General features: G+C 42.3%; 1 protein-coding gene across 1 annotated transcript in view; it reads left to right on the top strand.

Moving 5' to 3' along the window:
- Positions 1–6,178: 6,178 nt before the first annotated feature.
- Positions 6,179–24,660, top strand: part of LOC103359554 (junction plakoglobin-like) — a 139,218-nt gene continuing 120,736 nt past the window's right edge. Inside the window, exon 1 of the mRNA XM_008284948.1 lies at positions 6,179–6,369. The gene's annotated coding sequence lies outside the window, so the exon portion shown is untranslated. The remainder of the gene's footprint in view (positions 6,370–24,660) is intronic.

The following is a 24,660-nucleotide window of genomic DNA, read 5'->3' as shown; positions in this document are numbered from 1 at the left end:
CTGAAGCTCATCATCTGTAATCTTGTTATAAAGTCAGAATCCAGTGGGTCTGCTCAGCATTTTATTTATTTTTTACATGATGCGGAGAATGACAAATGCTTAACTGTACAACCCAGACAGTACTTCTTTTTGTCTCTTTCTCACACACCTGTATTGATGGACAAACCACCTGTATGTTTGGGTTCACTTTCAAAATAAGAGTCCATATCTAGTAACACAGCTTAGTGAGCTTGTAATTTGGATTTTTTTTCTTTATTCCATAGCCCACAGAAAACACTGCTACTTACAGGGAGTCAAAGGGACTCTGTAAAGTAGATCACACATTTAAAGTAAAAGTTCATAGACGTTCAATGGAACTGATCAGTTGGCTTTTCAAAATAAAATGTTCTTATACACATTCTTGCTTTTATATAAATACAGCAGGACATCAAGCTGCACCGGCACAGTCACAATTCCCTCAGAAATGTTCTAGTTGTAATTATAATCAGTGTGGAAACATCTGCATTCATTGCTTTTTTGTGTGTGTCATTTATTCAGGTTTTTATTTCAAATTTCTCACCTATGTGTCTTCTTTTGAAAAACCCAGTGAAATAAAGTTTTTTGTTTCCTCACCCGATCTTTGAGTTAATTGTTCTACACATTATTAGATCAACACCTGCCATGAACACAGAGGTTTAAATGTAATAAAATCTGACTTTCATACAGATTTTGATCTAAACCAAACACTGTTCTCAGGTATCTTTTTTTAATCCATTGATTTAATGACTTGTTCTATTTAACATTTGAGTCAAACTATTTTAAAGAGTGAAAACTGAATCAAGTCCGCGCTGGTCCAGTCTCTCCAGTGTGATCATTTGCTGCCTCGATCTGTTTTTTTTGGAAAGAAACATCATTCAAAACTGCTGCTTATCAATTTGAATGCATCACTACAAATTCTGCTTGTACATCTTTATAAATGCATTTTTAAAAATACTTAAATAACTGCGTCGGCCAGCCAGAGGCTCTGCCTGTTCTTGACCCCAGTGAGGAGGTCTGTTTGTAGAACTGTTGTACTGATGGTGCTCTTCCATGTCACTGCAGGGCTTCGTCCCACTGCTTTACCTCCTACCTCCTACTCCACATTAAAACACTGACTTATTATCATCCTTTTAATCTGTTTTCTAATCGAGTGTCTCTTCCACTCTCCAGAATGTGAAGTCAGTAGTTTCTGCACACGGCGAGCTTGTGTAACTGCTTGTGGCGCCACATTTCTCTGCTTGCACAACGAGAAATGTGACGCTGCTGCCTCGCCTGTGCTCCGCCGCGAGAACATTAAATTAAAAGCAGATTGTCATGGAGGGTTTGCACGTCGCACATCCTATTCAATCACTCGGCAATAATGTGTTTCTGCTCGGCTCGCTCAGCGCGGGGTGGAGGCTGCGCGCCGCCGCCGCTGCCGCTGCCAGAGATGCTGTGTTTGGGAGGAAGGCTCACTCAGGGAGGCAGGAGGTGCTGCTGCAAACAATGGCATGAAGCCAGGGGCAGTTAGTGTTCTCAAAGGTGCACCATAATGCCACGGCTCCCTCTTGGCGTAACATAAAAAAATATAACTGTTCAGGATAAAAAAGGTGTTCTAATTCACCTGCTTCTGGAGGTATTAACACATATTTCCTTAGAATTGTTGTCTGATGATAATAAAAAAAAACTAATTCTGAGTCGTATCTATAAGCAGGATGCATGTATGTGGATATGTATGTATGAGTGACTGTGTGCATGTATGTAAAAATAATATTTAGCATAATTGCGAGACACAAAATGTTTTCATGCACTGGTGAATTTTGAGATTGTGTGAAAAGAAAACGTCTTTATTCCTAAAAACAAGACAAAGATGGAGCATTAATTTACAATTGTGATCTTTTGCACTGCCCATAATCCAAATCGATATTCGTCTCTCTACGATCCTTTTCTCTCCACACTTCCAGGCAACTATCTGCCCTTCCTGAGCCTGGTTGTGCCAGACGTTTGTTTTTTCCCCCACTGCTGACAAAGAACTTCTTTAGAGGGAATCTTTAGATTTGTAGTTTGTAATAATAAAACCTTGTACGGTTTTGACTTTATTATGAGAAGTGCCCTGAGATGATGTTGTGAAGTGGTGCTATATAAATACAAATAAAGTGAATTCTGTTTTCTTGGTTTTGTCCTCTGTGTTGTAATATCTGCTTGTCAAATTAAAACTTCTCTGTTGAAAGATGCTGCTAAAAATAAAATAAAATGTTATTAAATTTAAAATTTAAGTTGTGGTAATAATAAGATTTCCCCCCTCATTCATTCAATGTAAATATATTGATCATTTTAGTTATTTTTTTCATTTGAAATTTCTATTTTTTTTTATTTTCAGACCACTTTGTGTCCAAAATACACATTTATATTTTGATTTTGCCACACTTTGTTTATTGTGCTCACTCACTGCACAATACAAACATATAGGTAAGGGGGGGATTTCATATGGATATCTATTATTTAAAAAAATAAAAATAAAAAAAATAAAAAAGTACCAGTGAACCAGTAAATTGTGGTTTCAAATAAATTTTTTTTTTACAAAAATAAAAAATAAAAAAAGTCTTTTTTTTTTTTTATTTATTTTTTTTAAAGGAAGCTGTAGTTCTGTTAGTTGTGGTATAAGAATCACCTGCTTGTTACGCCAAAGCTTTTTTTTTTTTTTAAGAGTTAGATTATTTAGTTCTCAGTACACATAAAATAATCATAGTGGATGACTTTAATATCAGTGTAGATGCTGAGAACGACAGCCTCACTGCTGCATTTAGTTCATTGTTAGACTCAGTTAGCTTTTTTTTTTTTTTTTTAATAATATCAATAAACCACCTCACTGCTTTCATCACACCCTCAGCCTTGTCTTGACACATTGCATTGAAACTGAACATCTGATTGTATTGCTCCCAAACCCTGTTTTGTCTAACCGTGTTTTATAACATTTAAATTTACACCGATGGTCTGGCGCCGTTGGTATAAAAAATTCCATTACAGTACATGTCTGTGTGATCATGCAGTAATTACTTTAAGAAAATTGCTCAGTTACTTCCACCAGTGCCGTGTGCTGATACAATACAGAGCAGCTACCTCAATGTTAGTCGCTCACAGGTCAGTGATGTCGGACGGCAGCCTCACTGTACATGTCATCCAACGCTGCTGCCTCTGAAAAAGAAGGCAATTAATCAAAAAAAGAGTCGCTTCATGGTAGAAACTACAAAGGTGTATATGACAGCAGCCTTCATGAAGACTGGAAAGGCAGCGGTGCTTCACTAATGTGGAAGAATTTCACTTAGCCTGGAAGTGTAGTTTAATGCCATATTTAAAAAAAACAAAAAACCCTGTAGCACAAGAACAGCCCATTATGAATCTCTAACAGAGGAAAACGAGAACAATCCCAGGTTTCTTTTGATATAGACTCACAGCTCTGTGGCGCCTTGCATTCCTGTAGCTCTGGTTAGTAGTGACCTTGAGATCTTTTGGTTTTTTTTCTTTTTTACAAATAAAATGTGAACAATTTGAGAAAAAAATCCATCACAGGCTTCCTACAGTTGTGTTGTCACCTGATTTAAACTTGTTTCCTACAGAACTCAACAGAAACCAGCACCGAGCCCATTCAACTAGACTGCTCAAGGACAGTTTTCCTTTAATTAGCACTTCCTTATTAAATCTGATCAACCTCTCTTTATTAACAGGCTTTTGAGGTTGTCGTTTTAAACCTCCATTCTAAAAGCCCACTCTTGATCCAGATCTTTTATTCCACGGCAGAAATACATCCAAAAATCCTTGAGTAAGCCGTCGCAAAGCAATTATGTGACCATCTGCACAGAAATGGCTTATTTGAAGAGCTGATCTTTGCATAGCCTCAAACAGTCAAACTCGTCTCTTTTCCTGCTAAACCTCGGCGCTGACGGAGTTCATCGCATTTTATTACAGCGACTGGGACGTGTCATTGGGATTACAGGAACCGCAGTAGGCTGGTTTAAATCCTACTTATTAGATAGATTTGAGTTGGTTCATGTCAACGGGTGTCCCTCCACACATTCAAGAGTTAGTCATGGAGCTCCCCAAGGCTCTTGTCTAGTCACCTTGCTTTTCTTTTAAGCAACACTACCTAAACTTTCACCGCTATGCAGACGACACCCATATTTACATATCTATGAAGACAGATGAAACAAATCAGTTACTCACTTCAATCTTACAGTTAGGATTGGCTCAGGGACCATCTTTTCGTTATGCTGCTATAAGTCCACGCTGCTGGAGGACTTAACATTAGCATTTTGCATTTCTTCTCTACTCTCCATAAAATTTATATGCCACCTTTGCACCTTTACGTCTTCTCTGGCTTGTGTTTTGTCCTCTCTACGGGTATTTCTGGCTCCACAGCTGCATGCTATCGATCTCCAGTTATTGGCCTCACCAACCTCCCCAGTAGCTATCATTCTCCAATGTGTTGTCTAGTTTCCCTTTGTTATACTTTTTGTTTTCTCCCCTTTGACCCTCATGCGAGCCCTCCCAGAGCCTGGTCCTGCCAGAGATTTGCTCCTGTTAAAGAACGTCCTCAAAGGAAATCTTGGTTTCCCTCTACAATAAAACCGTGTAAGGTTTTGACCTTATTATGAGAAGTGCCCTGAGATGATGTTGTGAACTGGTGCTACACAAACACAACGAAACTACAATGAATTCTGTCTCCTTGGGTTTGTCCTCTGTGTTGTAATGTCTGCTTTGTCTGAGACTTTTTTTTTTATTGAAAGGTGTTGTACAATTACAGGTATCGTTATTTTAATAATAACATTATTTTAATCTCCTTTATTTGATGTAAAGACATACAAAATTTCAAGTTAATTCCATTTAAAATTTCAAACCTTTATTTTTACACGAGTTGTTTTTGTTACTTCTGACGGGAAGTTGAATTAATTCCTTGCTTGGAGTTTAATAAAGTCATTCAATAGCATTTCTACCCAAGATGCAGTGCATGTCGATGAAGGTTAATATTGAATCAGGCCCCGACTGCTGTAAGCTCGGAACCGAACAAAGTCAACAGACAGACTCACATATTGTCTTTGTATTGCCTTTGGAACAAAATGTCTTGAGCAGGTGAAGCTGGAAATTCTCGAGGCTTCTCTGTTATGTTTATTTAATAGGTGTCAGTGGGTGGTGGGTGATATTCATTGCACATATATAAAAAAATATAAGGTGTTATATTCATGACTTTTTTCTGTAATATTTCAAACAAAGCCAGAAAAATATTCAATGTAATTTTTAAAAAATTTATTTTACAGCTGGGTAACAAATGCCCATTTACAGAAATGTATTAAACAACAGTAAATGTAGAAGCTCAAAATTTAAATTTTGTAACTACACCAGTCCGATAGAATGAATGCTGGATATCATACAGATGTCTTTTGTACATTTATTTTCCCCTCTAATCAGCAGACAACATGGCAAAAATAAAGGACATACAAAAAAAAATTCCAATTATGTTTTAAAGTTTTCCAAAAAAAAAGTGCCTCTAATTAGACAGACTCAAACAACAAGTCTCAGGCTGGCTTCAGTTGATAGACTGGTCCAAATATGCTAGCCTGCAACAACAACGCATTAAACCGTCGACACAAAAGCACAAATATTTCAAACAAATGAAAGTTAAAAGTCACAAATTACCGTGTGTGGCTCTCAGCTGATGAGTTATTTTTGGGCTGTGTGGTTTTTTCTTCATAGCAATGTAAACATTTTCCCTCGGCAGCCATGTTGCCTCTGACCTGTAATCCCACAGGTGTGCCAATTAACTGCTGTCACGTGACCTGTGACGTTCTTCCTCAAATAATTTTTTTTAAACCAAAAATCAATTTAAGAATTTTTTTCGTTTTTATTGTATTGTTAATCTATTTTAATGACCTATGAATTCAAACACTTGTGAAATTATGATAGAATATAAATCTAAAAAATACATGTATTTTTGGACAGCAATAGATTTATTATGTTTTTTTTTTTTTTCTTATAGAGAAAATGTGGAGCAGAGCAGCACTGCACGGCAGCACTGATCGTATATGACTGGGGAGCGTGGAAACAACGCCCCTCGCCATCAGAGTGGAGCTCTTCATTTCCTCCTCCTCCGCTGTGACGCTGAAGCAGCCGAGCGGCTGCCGGTCCGCTGCCTTCATTCCGCCCGACTGGCTGCGTGCTGCACAGCGTCTCAACCGGGAGACAAGAGAACGAGACGGAGAGGGCTCGAGGAGCGAATCTGCACCTGGACTGTGGATTTAAGGACCGAGGCGAAGGGAAAGTTGACACCGTCACTGCTGCGACAGGGAGCCGCTCCACACTGCTGTCCAGTTATCAAAGGTAAACCAGAACCAGCCTGACCCATCCTTTTTACGCGCGGTAACCACATAACGGGGTCGTTTTTTACGCACGGCGCCCAGAGATGTGGTGAAAGGGGAGTGAAGATTTATTCCTCCTCAGTCGGTGGTCATCACACAGCATCACGACAAATGCTTTTTTTTTTTTAGTATGTCTGTGAACTGCATCCACTCAGTCGTACAGAAACTTCAGTCAGTCTTATGGTTCTCTGCTGGGCGGGTTCTCCAGTGACAAGCCTCACATTCACTGAATTAATGCGGGTTCACATATAACCTGCATCCTCGGAGGGGATATTTTTTGGATCGTTGGTGCTGCCACAGGGGCTCATGATGATGCACGAACACCGATGGCTGATGTGTTCTTTGCAGAGCTGTTGTGTTTGCATGTATGTGTGCAACTGGAATGAGTCTGTTTGGAAACATAGCGCGGTTTGTGGGTTTAAGTGGTGTGGCTCTCCATGTCTGCTGGTGTCTCTGTGCAATCTCCCTCTGCATGACATTCCTCTCTCTCTCTCTCTCTCTCTCTCTCTCTCTCTCTATTTCACATCTACTTTCTCTCCCCCTTTTCTTTTCTCTGTTGTCCGGGTCCCTGAGCTTTACTGACATCTTTCTTTTTTTTTTTGTACAAAACAGAGTCTTCCAGGCAAAACATCTCAAAAAATTCCCCACTCTCCTTCTCCATTACTTTCTCGCTTTGCATGACTGTTGGTGTTCCTGAGGGCAGCAGAAGTGTCTCATTCCCAACAGATGTTCAGGCTGAGGTTGAGAAATGCATCCGTGGCATGAGAGAAATAGCTCAGTAGGATGTGTGATTGTCAGCAGTGAAATTTGAAAAAAGCCCGTTTCCAGGTGCGGGATAGGTAACATCGCTGTCCTCATCAGTGTGTTTGAGTGCCAGGCAGCCTTTTCCGTCACAGCTTCGTGCAGACATGACGGGGACGGAGACGGCCACAGTGAGCAGTGACTGATCGAATGACGAATATTGCACGAGATCAGAGTTTCTTTTCTGCAACATGGTGGACGAACATGAGTGTGTTCAAGAAGACATTTTGTTTTCTCTTCTTATTTCTTTAATAGGACATTTTTCCAAAACACTAATCTTGTGTGTGCCTATCCATTGATGCGATTACATGCAAATATCTGTGTGTTGTGTATGTAAAATGTGCACAAATCAAAGTTTCTCGCTTGGTCACCCATCCGTATGATGTTTGTTTGTGTGCTAAAAGACATATAGTCAATAGAAGAAGCCGTCAAATCCACAACTGAGCGTTTTCGCCTCAAAGCTGCAGGATACAATCCTCACAAACATGCATTCAGACGTCCTTGTTTTTCGTATGCAACAAACCAAAGGAAACAATTCTGTCAACTTGCAATCGGTTTCTGGTTCAAACACGTGTGGCTGAACTACTCCAATATTATCACTTGCCATTTCAGAAAGTAGAGTAGTTTAACAGTGTCTGAGTAGAGTCACAAGTGAGCTGGTGTGCTCCAGCTGCTGTGAACTGGAAGGTTGTGAGTTGCGATAGAGCAAGGAACTTCATAGATGTCTTGAAAGAGCAGCTGTGTAGAGTTCCAGCTAAGCCGTTTGAAGGCAAGAAGGGATTAATTTAATGGGAAAAAATAAGTCTAACTGTCGGCAAAACAAAACAATTCAATCATTGCTCAGATTGCATGATGACCTTGTGCAGTATCCAGATCAGAGGCTGAACTGTGTGATAATACACCATCATAAATGAAGAATTACAACACGTGTTTATATATTTTGCAACATGATTGGTTTTGCATATCGATATGTACGAAAATATATGAGTTCGACACACAGGGATGAGTTTCTAGGAGTGAAATCAAAGAACAGAAAGAGACTTGAAATGAAGAAAAATGTCCCTGCAGGGGTAATAAAGTATATCATTTGTATTGTTGATCAGAGTTGTGCTGTATGGAAAACGATACCTAAATGTTTTGGTCTGACCTGGTGAGACTGCTGTCGCCACATTCACACAAGACTGACCACAGTGTTCATCAGACACACACACATTTCCACACTGCCTCCTTGTCTTTGCTGTTGACTCCACATTATTTGGCTGTGACAAGCAGTATAGCAGCTAGAGAGCTAGCCGCGCGCGTGTGTGTGTGTGTGTGTGTGTGTGTGTGAGAGCGAGCATCGGTGCATGTGATTGGGTGGGTGCAATCTTTTTGCTCTTTGTGTCTCTTCTGTGGCAGCATGTACCTGTGTGTATGATCGGCGTTGACCAATGAGGAGCCTGAAGGCCTCACCTGTAATAGACCCCATTAATATGTAAAACCCTTCATGTCTATTTTTATTGCTGTTACATAATTCAGAAAAAGTCTCAGCCGCTGTCACCTGGTCGTCCGCCCGACTCCGTCGCTCCGTCCTCCTGCAGGTTCCTGCAGCAGGAGTGCTGTGTCAGTGTGTGTGTTTGAGAGAGAGAGGGGAGATTTATCACCTTCCTAACCATTTCATCAGGTGAAGCTTGTTTTCCCTCTGATGGAACTTTGGCCTTCAGGCTCAGTTTGAAAATGCTGAGATGATAAAGATTCATCGCTGATGGGAATTTAACAGTGGCACAGCACAGGTCCAATTCATTCCACGGATGATTGACGGTATAATGCGGGAAAGATTTTAATTCGTTTCCACTTATTCTGTTTGGCAGCGAGTTGGATGCAGCATGAGAGTGTCCGACTCCTCCCTGGGTCGAAACAGCCACAGAAACACATTGCTGAGGTTTGACAATGGCTGCATTTATTCACAACACGTTCACCAATCTGAGGATTTGGGAAGATCACCTCAGCTAAATCAACAAACCAAAATGCAATACCGCCCTGTTTAAGGTGACAGGAGAAAACTAAGTAAGAGAAAATCCCTACACATGTACAGATCAACTGAGCATCCACATGGCTAAAGCTACAGGTGGACATGCTTGATCGGTTGGGTGAAGAGGGACACGATCCCTTCTTTTGTTGTCGCCGGCCAAGAGCAAGTCATTCACAAGCCGGCAGCTGTTTCACCTCGCGTCCGCATTCACACACTCACACCTGAAGTACGTCAAGTCATCATTGGGGAGAGTAAACAGACTGGTTACACAACAAAATGATATGACCGCAGTGACAACAGTGACACGGAGCCATGCAAGAAAATTAATGATGCTAAATAATGAATCTCCTCAACTGTTTCCATGGTGATGCATTATTGGCCATGAAACAAAAAGCCTTTTTTTTTTTTTTTTTTTGGGAACTGGGAATTCTGGGAAATGCACAAAACTTGTCCAACGCTTTGGAAACAGTCAAACACTTGATGTTTTATGGGCACAAAATGGCTCGACAGCAGCCCTTATAGAAGTTCAGCCATTTTAAATTGAATGTGCCACTCTGCACAGTTTATTTTTTTTGCCATTTCCTGCCCTCATACTTTAACAAACAACTTGCGTGCAACTTCAGATTTGCTCTGTGTCATGTAAAGATCTTTGCAATGCAGAGTTACTACGAGGGAAGCTGCAGTCTGGGTGTTTTTTTTTACAGACTGGCACTAACCTAAGCCTGATCCTTTGTGCCTGCTGTCACACAGGGGTTGTGAAGGGAGAGCTCAACTTGTGTCATGACGCTAAAGATGCAAATTTTACATAATTTTCTTAGTCAGAAATCAGCAGCGTTATCAGTCAACAATCAGTTAATTGTGGCTCGGATTTGCATCGTTGCCTTGCAGCTAGAAGGTCGCCAGTTCGCGTCCCGGTGAGGACACCCGGGATCTTTCTACGTGGAGTTTGCATGTTCTCCCCGTGCAGCGTGGGTTCTCTCTGGGTTCTGCAGCTTCCTCCCACACAGTCTAAAAACATGTTGAGGTTAATTGGTGATTCTAAATCGTCCGTAGGTGTGAATGTGAGCATGCTTGGTTGTCTGTCTCGAGCGACCCCAGTGAGGATTAAGGATAGATGGATTCATCACAGTGGTCATTAGAGCTGTGCTGATCTTGCTGCTTTAGTCAACGGACACATGATTACGGCTGCTTTACTGCTAGTGTATAGGAATACTGCTCTAACTAATCACAGCTTGTCTGAAACTCACAAGCTCTGACCAGATGTCATTAGGTGTCTTTGCTAGTTATACCCACTCAATGCTCTCGTCTTACCAACATCCCATCGTCGACATGACCGCCTCTTTGGTTCGCTTAAACATTGAGAAGCTCCAGCGAATCTAAGATATGTTCTCTGACATGCGTGTAGAAAATACAGGTCTTTTGAAGCCCTACTTTCTCCACACTACAATCCACACAGTGCCCTACAGAGCTGTACATAAATGCTTTTGTTTTTTTTCTGATTGCATTACAGAGCGATTCAGTTAACAAGCACTGCATTGTTTTCCATAACTTCAGTGTACTTGAAGCGCGTATCATCTAGGAAAATGGTTTTGGATTCTGTGTAGGCAAAATGCTGAATATTAAATGAGTCAGATCAGATCGGGGCAAAAGAACTTGTGCCTTCTCGCTAAACAAGTTTCTCTAATAAACAGAAAGCTGTTGTAACTTAAATATACATCGCCCCATTTGCCGTAAATTTTCTTACACGTCGTAGTGAGATCTGAGCGTCATATAAAAGTTTAGACTTCTTGAAGCACTCTTGTGTGATTTCTAGATTTCCAGAAAAGTCTGTGTGTTATTTCAAAAGAGGCTTCTTTCAGGATGATCAGTCACATCTGGCTCCACTGCACACAATAACAGTGCAGCACTGAGAAGTCACAATGAATAGAAGCGTGTTGAAACTCTCCCCTGTTATGTCTGTGTATCCTCAGATAATCAGGCATAAATAATGTAATATATATTTGTGAGCTGCTGCTTTGCATAAACGCAGAAGGTTACAGTGAGGGTGGCGATGCTATTCTCATGAAACACATCTTGAAGTTAGGCTGTTTGATATTAGTAGAATTGAATTAGTTGCTAAGGTAACCCTTTGGCTGTATTTTTTTTAGATGTTGAAATAAAATCCTGAGCCAAATGGTGGATGGAAATGAAACAGCACTGCAGTATAGTACAGTGTAAATAACACAATTAAAAGTATGGAACAATCATTGCACCTGCCTCCATTTGTGTCTCTATTTGCGTCAGTGTCAGTCTGATTCACCAGATGCAGATTGCAGGTATAAGCTTGCCACTGGCCGTACATTTCACGTGGCTCCCCTTCTGATATCTACTTGCTACTATTTGCAACCAGCTCTTTATTTTGCAGCAGGATCATGCAACAAGGCTGCTACCTTTTTTATTTCTGTTTTTATCCCCTGTTAGTTGGTTGAAGGAACATAGCAGTCATTTTTATAAGAAATAAAGAAATACAAACAAGTGTTTTTTCTCCTACAGCAGAATACCAGATGATGCAAGACTGGTGAAGTGTAAATTAGGCTTATTTTGCATGAAGGTTAGTTTTCTCTCAAGGTCTTAAATTAAAGCCTTTCAAGCTGAATTCGAAAACTTTTTGTGAGCTGCCAAATTGTTATACGACCGGTATAACTAGAAGCCAAAAAAACCCCCCAAATAATTAAATGTTGCTTTCCAGTGACTTCAGTTGAAGGACATGCTTGGATGTAGTAGAGCCACGACAATGCCTGTAGACTCTTAGTCTTGTCTATCTGGGGCGTTATGCGACTATACTGTGATGAAACGTACAGAGGTCACTAATGAGGCTTAGGCCTTGTCCACAGGTAGCAGGTGTCTCACAAAACAGATATTTTTCTACGATGTTTCCTGTCATCCACACGAAAACGCAGATTTACGGCATTAAAACTGATTCTTTCAAAAACCTCCGACCAAAGTGAAGATCTGTGAATCCTCCATTTATGCGTCTGCATGTGGACGTCAGTAACCAGGTTTTAGGTTTCGAAACGTCACCGCCTGCGACACAATATGTTCTTTACATCACATAGCGACCTGTGGTTACATTTGGAAACAGCGTGGACGCCCTCAGAACTGTGTTGTCTCTGGTCCAGGCCCAGATACCGCTCCACGTACAAGAACACAGGCGAAGAACAACGTTAAGGACGGTTACTATTCCACGTCCGAGGCATGTTCTCCATCAAAGACATCGATGCCGGTTTTGGGTCAGACTGGGACGCACTGCCAGCTGGTGGGAGAACTTTGAGACGGAAATCGTGCTCCAGGAGGAATGGCGTGACGATTTCCATATGTCCCGGTTGTCGCTCCTGTCGTGGGAGTTATTACATCCTCACGTAGAACATGAATGCGCTTAATGATGCACTCATGGGGTTAGTTAGTTAGTTCTAAAAACAAGGTGGTGTGTACGTAAGTCTTTTTCTAGACGGAGGGGGGAGGATTTTCGGTTTTACAAAAACCCAGCTACGTGTGGACAAGGAACAGATTCAACCCTTTTCTGACCGCTAGTCCTTCAAAACAACTGACAGCTCTTCCTGTTACATGGGAATATAGAAGAGAAGCAGACGGCAGCATCACAGAACTTGCCAGAGCAACAAAAACCACAAATAAAAAAAAATGACCTTTGACATCTGATGACCATCAGTTCAGCAGCTCTGCCTGCTCTTCCCTGGACTCGCCGTATCCGTTTAGAATGAATGAATGATCTTGTTGTGCACTCAGAGTGAAATAGGTTTGTCTTAAATGTTTTCACAGGGTTCCCGTTAAACCTTTACTGAGGGCGTTACAGTAAAGATTAGAAACAATGAATACCCTACAAGAATATATGCCTATTAAGTTGTCTAACATAACTATTATTCATCCAGACAAGCTGTGTACGAACGCTTTCTTTTTTATTTATTTCCTGTTTAGAGTAACTGCTGTGGGGAGTGGTTATCGAGGGACGGAGAGCGGTTGCACACAAACAAACACACAAACACACACACACACACACACGCTCCCAGGATGATTTGACAGGAGAAGAACAGTACATTTTCCGCACTGGCGACGCTGCAGCTACGGGGCTGTTTGCTGCAAACATTTCAGAAACAACAGAGGTTACAAACAGGTTTGGATTTGGTTGCATAAATTACAGATTGTGCTTCCTTGTTGGGTCGGGGGGGGCTATAAAGAAAGCAACAAAATGCGTTCTTATACATATTTATAGCTCGTCTGTGTGACCTCTGATGCTTTTTAACATCACTTGACGTCGCTCCACTTCCATGTATTTACAACCGGAGTCGTCTGGGCGTACATGCATTCTGCCGTGGCCTCCTAAACAAATCCACTGCACCACGGCACAGGCTGAAGGCTTCTGTTACTACACAGCAAGGACTGTCATGGCTCAGGTGCTGGAGTGGGTTGTCCACTAATTACAAGGCTGGCAGCTTCTCCACGTGTTGAAGTGTCCTTGGGATTAACACCGTACCCCAGTTCTCATGTTTGTCCCGGCGGCGACTGAGCATCTCGCATGGCAGCTCTGGCGCCGCTGGTGTGTGGGTGTGTGCGAAGGAGTGAATGAAAATCACCTTGTAAAGAGCTTTGGAGAGCGTAGGTAAGGTTCAAGGATGGTTTATAAGGTGGACCATATACCATTAAATGTATACCGGCACCACTGTAGGGTAGGAATCGACCGATATGGGCTTTCTGGGGTCGATATCGTGGCAATTACTGGCAATCAAGAAAGGCCAAAACCTATATATTTGGACACGTATGTTACATCATTCATGTCTAGGCTTCTGTAAAATAGAATTGGGAGTTATTACATTAGGATGCTGTCCTCTGTACATGTGGGATTGGTTGAGATTGATCAGTTGATCTACTCTGTTTTCTTAATCTTTTACTGTTCTGTCACTTTAATTGTCAACTAAGGTCCACATCTTACAGAATTATCAATTATGCTGCTTCAGTGATTTCGAGAGTTGTTTCACCTTGAATGTGTTTGAACTGTGGAAGGTGGCCAGTGCACCTGAATCAAGCCTCCATGCAAACTCCCAGTCAGATCCAGAAGTTTTAACCCCCGCACCGCTGCGCCCTCCTGTTTTCATCCCACGCTTTGCTAAAAGTCAAACCCAACAATCTCAAGAGGAAAAGCACGTAAGCGTTTATTTTGTAACCTTTCTGCTTCAAATCTTCTCCTCTAATCTTCATTCCATCACTGCTCTAACAGTTCATGCAGCTGTTAAATGAGGCAGACATTAGACATTACCTTCCAATTGCCAGCTGAATGAAGGAGCACTTAAATGAAGATTAGGAAGGCTAGCTCATTAGCCACTTCTGCCATATTAGTGTTCGACATGTTGGAGCTGATCCCCATAGGCGCTGCAATCACACTTACATTTATGTACTTAAGTAATACCGGATGAGATTAGTGGACCACCAACATTACAAATAACCAGTTACATATAATGAACTACAGTGAGTCTTAAATTGCAAAGTGTTGGGAGAATAAGTTGAGTTTGACGAGCCTCATGGCTGGAGACCACTGGTGCAGGTACTGGTCAGTGGATGGAATCCAAGGTTTTCAAACTGCAAGGGGAAGCACAAAGGGAGAAAGGTAAGCATACTGTATGAGGTAGAAGGGACAGGTGCCCAATATTGCTGTAGAAATAATGGGAAGTTACGCTGATGAGCCAAAACATCTTGGCCGCTCGCAGCTGAGGAGAATCGATCGGCTTTGCATATGCAATATGTATTATACGCTCACATCAGTGTTTGGGATGTATGGTAAAGTAAGAGAACAGTCAGTTCTTCTAAGCAGCATGCTGCATGTGGGAGAAATTGGCACATGTGAGGATGTAAGGCAACTTTGACAAAGGCCAGATGATTACGCCAGACGGCTGAGTCTGAAGGTGGGAAGCTCCAGGGCATCAGACAGTTTTCTTAAAAGGAAAAGAAAAAAAACAACATAAATCAGCGAGAGGATGTTTAGGGATGTGTTGGAACAACTCTGATTCCTGGCAGCTCTAACTTACTGGAACTAAAGGTCCCATATGATAGCCCTCTTTTTTTAACGAGTCTCACATGTCCCCTGGATGCGTATTTCAGGTTTGAGCTCAAAATACTGCACAGATTATTCTCTCTGCCATGTCTGTGATACTCTTGGTTTTAGCCTCGTTCAAAACGATGTTTCAGTGGTGTAGGTTTAAATCCAGCTGAGGATTGGTTCTTTAGGTTTGCTATGTATAAAAGCCTGTTTTTGAGACTGTCGCCGGTTCCCTGCGGTTTTAAGGCAGAAATGTTCAGCCGTGGCGTCGACTCCTTATTTCCCTGATGACATGTCTTCCAGCATTTAGAAAATACCATGTGGACATTGGAACAAGGTAAAACACCGAAGCACTGACCCTGGATTATATAAAACATGCTCATGGACACCTGTGGACACCATAGTTGTCCGTGAATATGAAAAGTACAACCCTGACGTTAGGCTGGTGATTAGAGAGGAGCCAAAAGGAGGAGAATAAGCCAGCCAGTGGTGTTGTTTATCCTGTTTTGACATCACGACAGGCGGCAAACCTGAGTGGCTTTTAGGTAGACACACTTTCTGATCTTTGTAGAGAGGAAATAAAGTAGTGGATGGTCTTTTCTCCTATTTTGTGGGTCTTTCGACACTGGGGACATCCAGTTGTCTGTGAAGATTCTCAGTCATCCAGCTCATGGTTATTCTGGTAGATTAATCGTAAATAAAAGTCCAGTTTCTACGATTAATCAACCGGGACATCCGATTATGTTCAGAAACCACAAACACACATAGGATATCTTCAGTTGTCCAGTACAATCCATGCCTCGATGGGCTTTAGATTTTTTGGAGGTTGGACCAAGACTATTGGTCAGCAGGTAAAAATGTTTTAGTTCACTAGTGTTGTTGTAGTTTGTGTCGATTATTATTGCTTTAATAAATGGTAAAGGATTTTTTTTCCCGAGTGAACATTTGGATCTATTTGGAGGTCTCTGAAGCTCTAATTTTTATTCCACAAACTCTAAATATTTTCCAGCAGAGACAGTCTGAATACGTCTGTCCTATCCCTATGGTTTAAAAACCTTATTTTTCTAAAAAGGTATCATCATTCAGCCCCTCAGACGGCTTCAGCTACCGCTTTATGTTGGAGCTTCTCATCTCGTCTGGTGAAGATTAAGATAGACACAACACTCGCTCAATGACTTAATAAACTCTTGACTGTGAGGACTGGAAGATCAACTTTCCTGAATCTTTACCTTCAGGCTCGGCTGTCTTCCTGCATTACTGTGGATTTAGTCGAACCCACATCCCGTCATTCCCTCTCTAAACCTTTGAACAAGACATACTTAAAATCCTTCATTTAGGGTTTCCAGTCTAAAGACTCAAGATTCACTTCCATCCAGTTGATTATTACAATGAGTTAAAAAACCCAGCTTGGTTCAACGTTTTTGTTTGCTCTTTGCATTGGCACTCCTCAGTAATTGAAATGCATGATAATCCTTTGTGCTGATGCCAGCCTGATCACGGCTTTGGGTTGTTTTATCCAAGCTAACTTTAACAGAGTCTTTCTGACCTCATCTAGCAAAAGTGAAAATAGAGACAACTGTATGTACTTGGCCTGTGTTTAATTTATTGCTCAAAAGGAATTACTGGGTTTCTCTCTACAACAACTTATCCTGAACATGTAATGAGCCCTGAGATGGTCCTTTGTGCATCTTTAGTCAATTTGTAATTATAATCTTCCATCGCAAACAGAAAGCTTCATGTTGTTTTAAATGGGCTGTAAAACTAAAGGTGACCCGACTTAACATGGTGACAGTTGGTGGCAGCGCCGTGTCACCGTAGGAGGTGTTGAACAAGACAAGTTAACAATGAAGGTTTCCGAACATTCAGTAAGCCTTTGCAAATATTTAATGAGGTACTAATGCCTTAAGCATGTGCTCAGGTCCCGGAGGAAACACGCACTGCAGTTTAGGGAGGAATATTAAATGCAAACACAGTTGTATTTGTTTGCAGTTACTCCACTAGAAAGGCGTTAAGTTTTTGCTTATGCAAATCAAGCCGGGTTTCAAAGCAGTGGAGCGACGGGAAGAGCTGATGCACAATCTGAGCCATCATGACCGAATGTTTTTCAATGCAAAGCAATCTTTTTCCATCTGTAAGGTGTTAGATGTTGGGTGCGTAAACTGGGCATGACAACAGTGGCTGTGACAGAGAATGTTATTTCTCAGCACGGACAGGCAGAATGAGTAGATGCCTGCAGGATATTTTACTGGCTGACATGAAAATCAATGCAGTGGTTGTAGAGATGCCAGTCCTAAATCTATACTCAACAGGAATGTGTGACTGTATGTTTGTGAGTTTGTGTCTGTGCGTGAGCCTCTCATCGCTTCTGCCTTCCTCACGCTGACCTTGCTTTGGGTGTGGATGATTCTTTACCTTTAAATTGGCCTGGTTTTCCTCTTGTGAGTATGCATGTAGGGCTGCATGCACAAACGCAAAGCAGGGTGTTACAATGATACTGAACGTTGGAATGAACAGCAGAAAATGAACAATCAAGGCCACAGATGAGGATATAAATGTTAAGATTTTCATAAATATAGAATGACTGATATCTATCTCTGGTGGTTTGTGCCTGTAATCCAGTGGTGTGTTCCTCAGTCAGATGTTTAAAGGGTGTGCGAAGGAACATAAAATGCCAATTCGGACCAATTCTTTGTTAATAAAGTTACTGCCGCTGGGATAAGTGTGTACGTAAGTAAATATAGGTGTAGTGTATAAATCAGTTTACGGAGGCACTTATGTCTTGTTGCTCCTGTGTGACGCTACTTAGGTCAAAAGATAAAATTCTGAGATAAAGCCAGCTGTGACCAACAACCACAGACTGTATAAAGGATGGACGTAGCTACCGTGACGCCACCCGTTGGTTTCTGCACTGAGAAGATGAAGCCAGGGTTTTGTTACTTCCTGGTTGACATCTTGGATTTTTGTGACGCAAGAATCGTCGGAGGGGGGCGGAGCCATAGGAGCAGCGATTGGTCAGACGGATTGAGAGGCGGGCCCTCTCTGCCCGCCCACATTTACCGCCTTCTGCTCGCTTCGTCTGCATCGTCGCTGCCGACTGTCAATCAAGCCAGCCACGCCCCTTGCCCCGCAAAATGTTGACGATTTTTAAAAAATTCCGTATTGATTTATTTTCAGATTGGCCACCTGATCTCTGGATTTGACCATGAAAACTAATAAGAAAAAAATCCTGAGCTGTAGGAATGCAGTATTTCATGATCTGTGATCACTTCTTTTCCAATTCCAGTCTATGGGAGCCAGGGCTTTGTGGAGCCAGCAGCTAGCGGATATAGTGATATTGCAGGTTTTGGGTTGGCTTCATTTTTCAGGGCCGGTTGCTACGTCCATCTTTTATACAATCTATGCCAACAACCAGGACTTCAGTGTTTCCTGAAAAATCCCAATTACATACCTGAAAATGACTGTATTTATCAGACATTAATGTAACAGGATTCAGATCTGCCTGAGTCACACTGAGAGCTGTGTTTTTACAGACATATCAATATGTTATGTAATAGATTCCTGCAGAATTAAAACCAGAAACATCAAGTGACTGCAGCTTATTAGAGTTGGGTTTTGAGAGGGCGGTTGCTTGGATAACTTTGTTGGGGTTCAGCTGGCAACAGACCATGACATGACCATGACCACCATGACAAAGCCTCATGTGGTGTTTGATGATCACCGGCGAAGGATCACAGAACAAAATCGTCAGCATATGGATTAATGTTATCAGTGCTACATTCACGCTAATCATTAATAGAATATTGTTTGGTTGTGCTGCTGACTATTGATTGAGAACACTGCTTGAAAGTTGCATCCCTTGTCCAGGTTCATCAAATCAATATATAGCATACAGTGTGAAGGAGAAGTAAAAGAACCAACATGAATTGAACTTGATGTACGATGTTGCAGAGCTCTGAGCACCTGTGCTGACTAAAGACATCCTGTGCTCTCTGCAATGCTCATCCTGGACCAACCTCTGTGCAGAAATGTGAAGAAAAGCTCCCCTCAGTCTAAAAAGTAACTGCTCGTGATAAAACCATGGGCTGTATGTGCCTTATAACACATCCCCCCTCCCCTCCGACACTCCACGTTCAGATTCTCTCTGTTACGTTATTAGATTTGTGGGTCGGAAAGAGACCGCGATAAATATTTGGGGAAAGGAATTCAGCTACCGGGAGCTACGGGACAAATCCGAATCCTTGGCAGCGCATTCACAGCCGCTGCTGCATTGCTTCATGGGTGCACGCCATCCTTTCATTTATCATTGTCTTCTGATGGGTTTCTTATTTGAAACGGGCAGAGATAGTTTATTTATTTGCAAAAGATTCATTTCAAAGCCAGCCTGTTGTGCTGCGTCCACAGCGCCTTCAGGGAATAAAATTTGCCAGGAAATGCTTTCGTAGCAGCCTGTTAGACGAGCGTGACCTTTGCCTGCGTTGCTCTTTATAGTAAGTGAACGGAATCATTTAAATCACAAGCGACTTGTTTTCATTGCTGTGTATTGATTAACGCCACAAGTACAACCTACAATATCCATAGTAGCCAATCTCTTCATAACTTACATTGCATCATGGGGTTAGTTATACTTGACTAATATATGTAAACTTGCCACCACAGGAGCACTGGTTACCTTTCACAATGAGCCGAACCGTGCACTCATGCGTGTCCATTATGGTGCTTAAGCAAAAACCACTACACCTCTGTGGAAAATAAAAAAACAAACAGGCTTTTTAATGATGCTGATATTTAATAATTACCAACTCCTGTATTAACACAGTTGATTTTGAGATAATTTTTGCCTGTTTAATCTGCACTCAGAAAAAGAAAATAAATAAAACAGCAGTTCAAGATGCAGAATTATGACCGAACAGACAATACAGCACATATTAGACGATGTGAGTGTTACAGTAACCTTGTAGTAATAACTGATTACGCTCGTTTGCCCCCGATCCGACTTATTTAATAATGAGTATTTGCCGATACCGAGGCCTAATCTGATGCCATTTTCCTGCATAATGCACACTTCAAGTGCGTTAAAGTTAATAAAATCAGTTCAGTGTCTATGGTTGACAACTGAACAGCTTCATAAAGATGAAAACTGCGTTTCTGCATCGACGCTGTTCCCTAATGTTCGGTAGGTGTTCACAGCCCTTGTTGCAGGCTCTGGTAGGGCACTGTCTGAAATGTAATGTGGGTGGGGTAAGGTGGCACAAGCTCCAACAGACAGTGAAAACCCGTAATGTCTACAGTATGTCAAAAAGTGATTGTAGATGAGCTGTAGCACCGGGTTGTTCCACTGTTTGGATCTGCTTACTGTTTAATACTGTAGCAAACACAGGTCGCTTCGACATCAGGCAGTTCTGCATTGGCAAGCAGTAGGGCTGGTCCGAATAGCATTTTCTGTTATTTGGATATTCGGACCCATTTAACGGCAAATATCCGAATATTAGGACCGATGCGGGCACTCGGCCGGGCGTGCCAGTGGGCGGGACGCATAGGCAGTACTTTGCTGCTAATGCTGGTTTAGGATAGCGGTCGCAGTTCTGTTTCCACAGTGGGGGTGTAGCGGGCGAATATTCGAATATCAAAATTGCTATTCGGATACCACCACAATGACCGAATATTCAGGTCCAGCCGAGAGCATTTTGAGGGTTTAGCTACCAACCGGCCACCATGACAAAGACGTCTTTGAGGCTTAATGGTCTCCGGCCAAAACGAGCTAGGCTCAACTAGGATAGTGTTTCTGTGTCTCTATCAGACTTCGAGCCGAGCCGACTTTATGGTCCAAAGCATGTGTCTGTTTACTAAAGCAGCAACATCAGCACATCACAAGTGTCCACTGTGCTCAGCTAGTGTTATCAATTATTGAGTATTAATGCAACCAGTTGAGCATCCTGCCACAAATTGAGCTCGACACCAAAGCGTAGGTTCAAGATAGATAGATAGATAGATAGATAGATAGATAGATAGATTATTAGGGCTGGAACCAAATAGCCGACTATTCGTTCGCTGTGCTGGAATCATGACATCAATTTTGGTCTCTGAATATCCCACTCAGCATCTCGCCCCACCGGGATATTCACATTTATTGGGCCGAATATCCGGAGAACAGAAAATGCTATTCGGACCAGCCCTGTAGATTATTCATCTCCTCGGGGAAATCCAAGGTATCCAGTAGCTCACACGTGTTACACACAATAAGATAGATTGAGGAACAATGTACCAAAGAGCCTGCAACTGATGTGCAAACCATGCCGGTTGAAGAAACAGCAACAAGGTGCCTAAAAATGCTGATATTTACGGAAATGTGCAAAAATCGTTTACAAAAAAGGTGTAAATTGGGGATATTTATAATAAAATAAAAAAAGCTGAGACTGATTAAAAATGCTTTAATCGCCACGATCCTGCTCTTTGAAGTCTGATACACCGACTAATAACCGCGAGCGTGTCACTGTGATTAGTGATCACTGTGCTGACGGTGCAGGAAAAGACACGACCAGACGAGAGGCACCTACGCGATAATGTGCGAGTTTGCATCGGGGATAGCCGAGTACGAGCTCAAGTATTGAAAAATGAAACTGTTATCACAGAGTGAAACATCAGAATGAATTTTAGGTGAGCTTAGTGCCAATTTCCAGCTTGGCAAGACAACAGAATCTCAGAGAGCCAGAGACTGCGTGCAGCGCTGCCAAGTCTGCGAGGACACACACTGATTCACAGGCTCCCTCCCTCACCCTGATAACAGACAGCACAGCCCCTATATATATATATGTGTGTGTGTGTGTGTGTGTGTGTGTGTGTGGGGTAAAGTTTAAAACAACTAAAGTGAAACCGCTGTTGTAAATGAAATATAGGCAATGCTTATCTACAGATTCAATGTGTGGTTACTGGAGAGAATGTGCATTTGCGTGGGGGGGGTTTGTGTCTCACGGGAACGTATGTATTGTGTGTGTGATGTGCATTTTCCACTGAAGAGTAGATGAAGGAACTACTACGGACTGCAGAGGTGGAGCGGGTCGTCTTCTAATTGTAGGGTTTTCTTTTTTTTTTTAAGCTTCTCCTGTTCACAGGTCCTGCATGTGTCAAGACACCGACGCTCAATATGCTCAGGTCAGGTCAAGCTCCTTGCATGGCTGCTCTCTGCCGTCAGCGTTGGACCGTACGTGTGAGCAAGAGGCACGCTGTGGAGCACTCTGGATGAAAGCGAGACATAAATGCATCCATTTGTGTCTGATTATGAATGTGTGGGCGATAAATGACAGCTATATTGACTGGAGCGGAGACATTGTTGTTTCTCTGGAGTTATAAAATGGTGTATTTGAGACACAGAGAGAGAGAGAGTGTGTGTGTGTGTGTGTGTGTGTGTGTGTGTGTGCAGAAAACAAAGTGACGGCTGCATTAACCTTAAATGCATGCGCGGTTTTTCAAACAAACCTGCTAACCTCAATTCTTTGCAGCATTATGTAAGGCATGTCATATTAGCATCATACGGCTGTTAACCATTTAGAGTCCATCCATCCATTATCTATACACCGCTTAATCCTCACTAGGGTCATGGGGGGCTGGAGTCTATCTCAGCTGACTCAGGGTGAAGGCAGGGGACACCCTGGACAGGTCACCAGTCTATCACAGGGCTACACTTAGAGACAGACAACCAAGCACACTCACATTCACACCTACAGACAATTTAGAATCACCGATTAACCTCAACTGTTTTTGGACTGTGTTGGAGGAAGCTGGAGAACCCGGAGAGAACCCACGCTGCACGGGGAGAACATGCAAACTCTACGTAGAAAGATTCCGGTGCCCCCACCGGGACGCGAACCGGCGACCTTGTTGCTGCGAGGCAACAGTGCTAACCAACTGCGCCACCCTGCAGCCCCATTTAGAGTCTATTATTAAAAATAAACACACAAAATTATGTTGTTGTCATGAAATGAAAAATACTTTATTTATCCCAGAAGGGAAAATTAATGCATTAATCATTTATGCCATTTTAACAAAACCTTTAAAGATGTAAAGATGTCTAATGTATATTTCCCGTTTTTACCGTCACAGCTTGCACACAACCTGCTTTAACTTCTTATAGATGATGCATAAAAGGGTGCAAAAACTCAGCGAGTGTCTTCCCAGCTTTGTAAGGCTCACCTCATTACCATGCCATTGTTGGTACACATTAACTGGCGCACTGCCAAAACATTGAAGGTGTAGCTCGCACTTTTGCAGAGCTCTGACAGACATTTTTAGGTCGTGGGATGCATGGAGCAGAAGTCTCATACCAGATCAGACGCTTTGTAACGAGCTACTTGGGACGAGTAAATGTACAGTTGCACCCCTGCTGTTCTGCTTCTTCTAGTTAAATGTGGATAATGAGACATCTCATGTGTTTCTGTGGGAGTTTTGGATTATAGATCTACCAAAGACTTTAACATCCGTCAGTTTTTCAAAGTTGTGGTTCTCTCCTTTAAAATTCAGAATCTCTTCTGTGGTTCCTCCCGGTCAGCAGTCGGCCAACTTTTAGCTGGTGATGGGAGGTTGGGAGATGTACTGGAAGTCTGGTCTGCACTGGCCGACGTAAAGGGATATGCTGCTGACATTTTGGTGCCAGATACCGTTGGGCATCTTCAAGGGTCTGGTGGAGCCCAGACTTTGGTGGATTGGGGTTGTTCTAGTGTCTAAGGCTGGTCTGAATAACAATTTATGTTCTGCGGATATTCGGCACCAATTAATGGTGAATATCCCGAATATTTGGGGGTGTGGCGCGCGTGGTGGCAGGTGGGTATTCGTTACGAGTTGGAAGTGGGCGGGACGCTCAGGCCCCATTTGGCTACTAAGACCTGTTTCGGTGAGTAGATTAGCGGTGACGGCACCGTTTCTGCGGCGTGAGGGGGCGCCGAGCATTTGGTCGACGGGGCAGCAGTGAGCCGGCGTTTCTGCCGTCAGCGGTCACCCGACTGTATCCGTCATCAGTGGTAGTGGCGGCGGCAGGGGGACGACGACTATTTGGGGATCAAAACTGATATCCCGATTCCACCACAGCGAACGAATAGTCGGCTATTTGGGTCCAGCCCTACTAGTGTCAGATGGAAGATGGGCAGCATATCAGCCAGGGGTGGGCACAATGCTTTAGCTCATCGGTGTAGGTACCAGTGAATTGCCTGTTCGAAATATTCCTGTTCAGAACATGTCGCTTGGCCTTTGGTAATAATCTAAAGGTTAACAATTGAAGTTGGAATTACCTGACGCCTTTGTCACTGTAATCAGCGCTGATTCTTTTTTTTGTTGATCATTTTTTAGTTGTTCATCAATTATTCCAC

Source organism: Stegastes partitus, unplaced genomic scaffold, assembly GCF_000690725.1.
Source record: "Stegastes partitus isolate 25-593 unplaced genomic scaffold, Stegastes_partitus-1.0.2 Scaffold381, whole genome shotgun sequence".
In the NCBI taxonomy this organism is placed as follows: Eukaryota; Metazoa; Chordata; class Actinopteri; family Pomacentridae; genus Stegastes; species Stegastes partitus.
The sequence above is the reverse complement of the archived record's forward strand: the minus strand, read 5'-3'. Positions and strand labels throughout refer to the sequence as shown.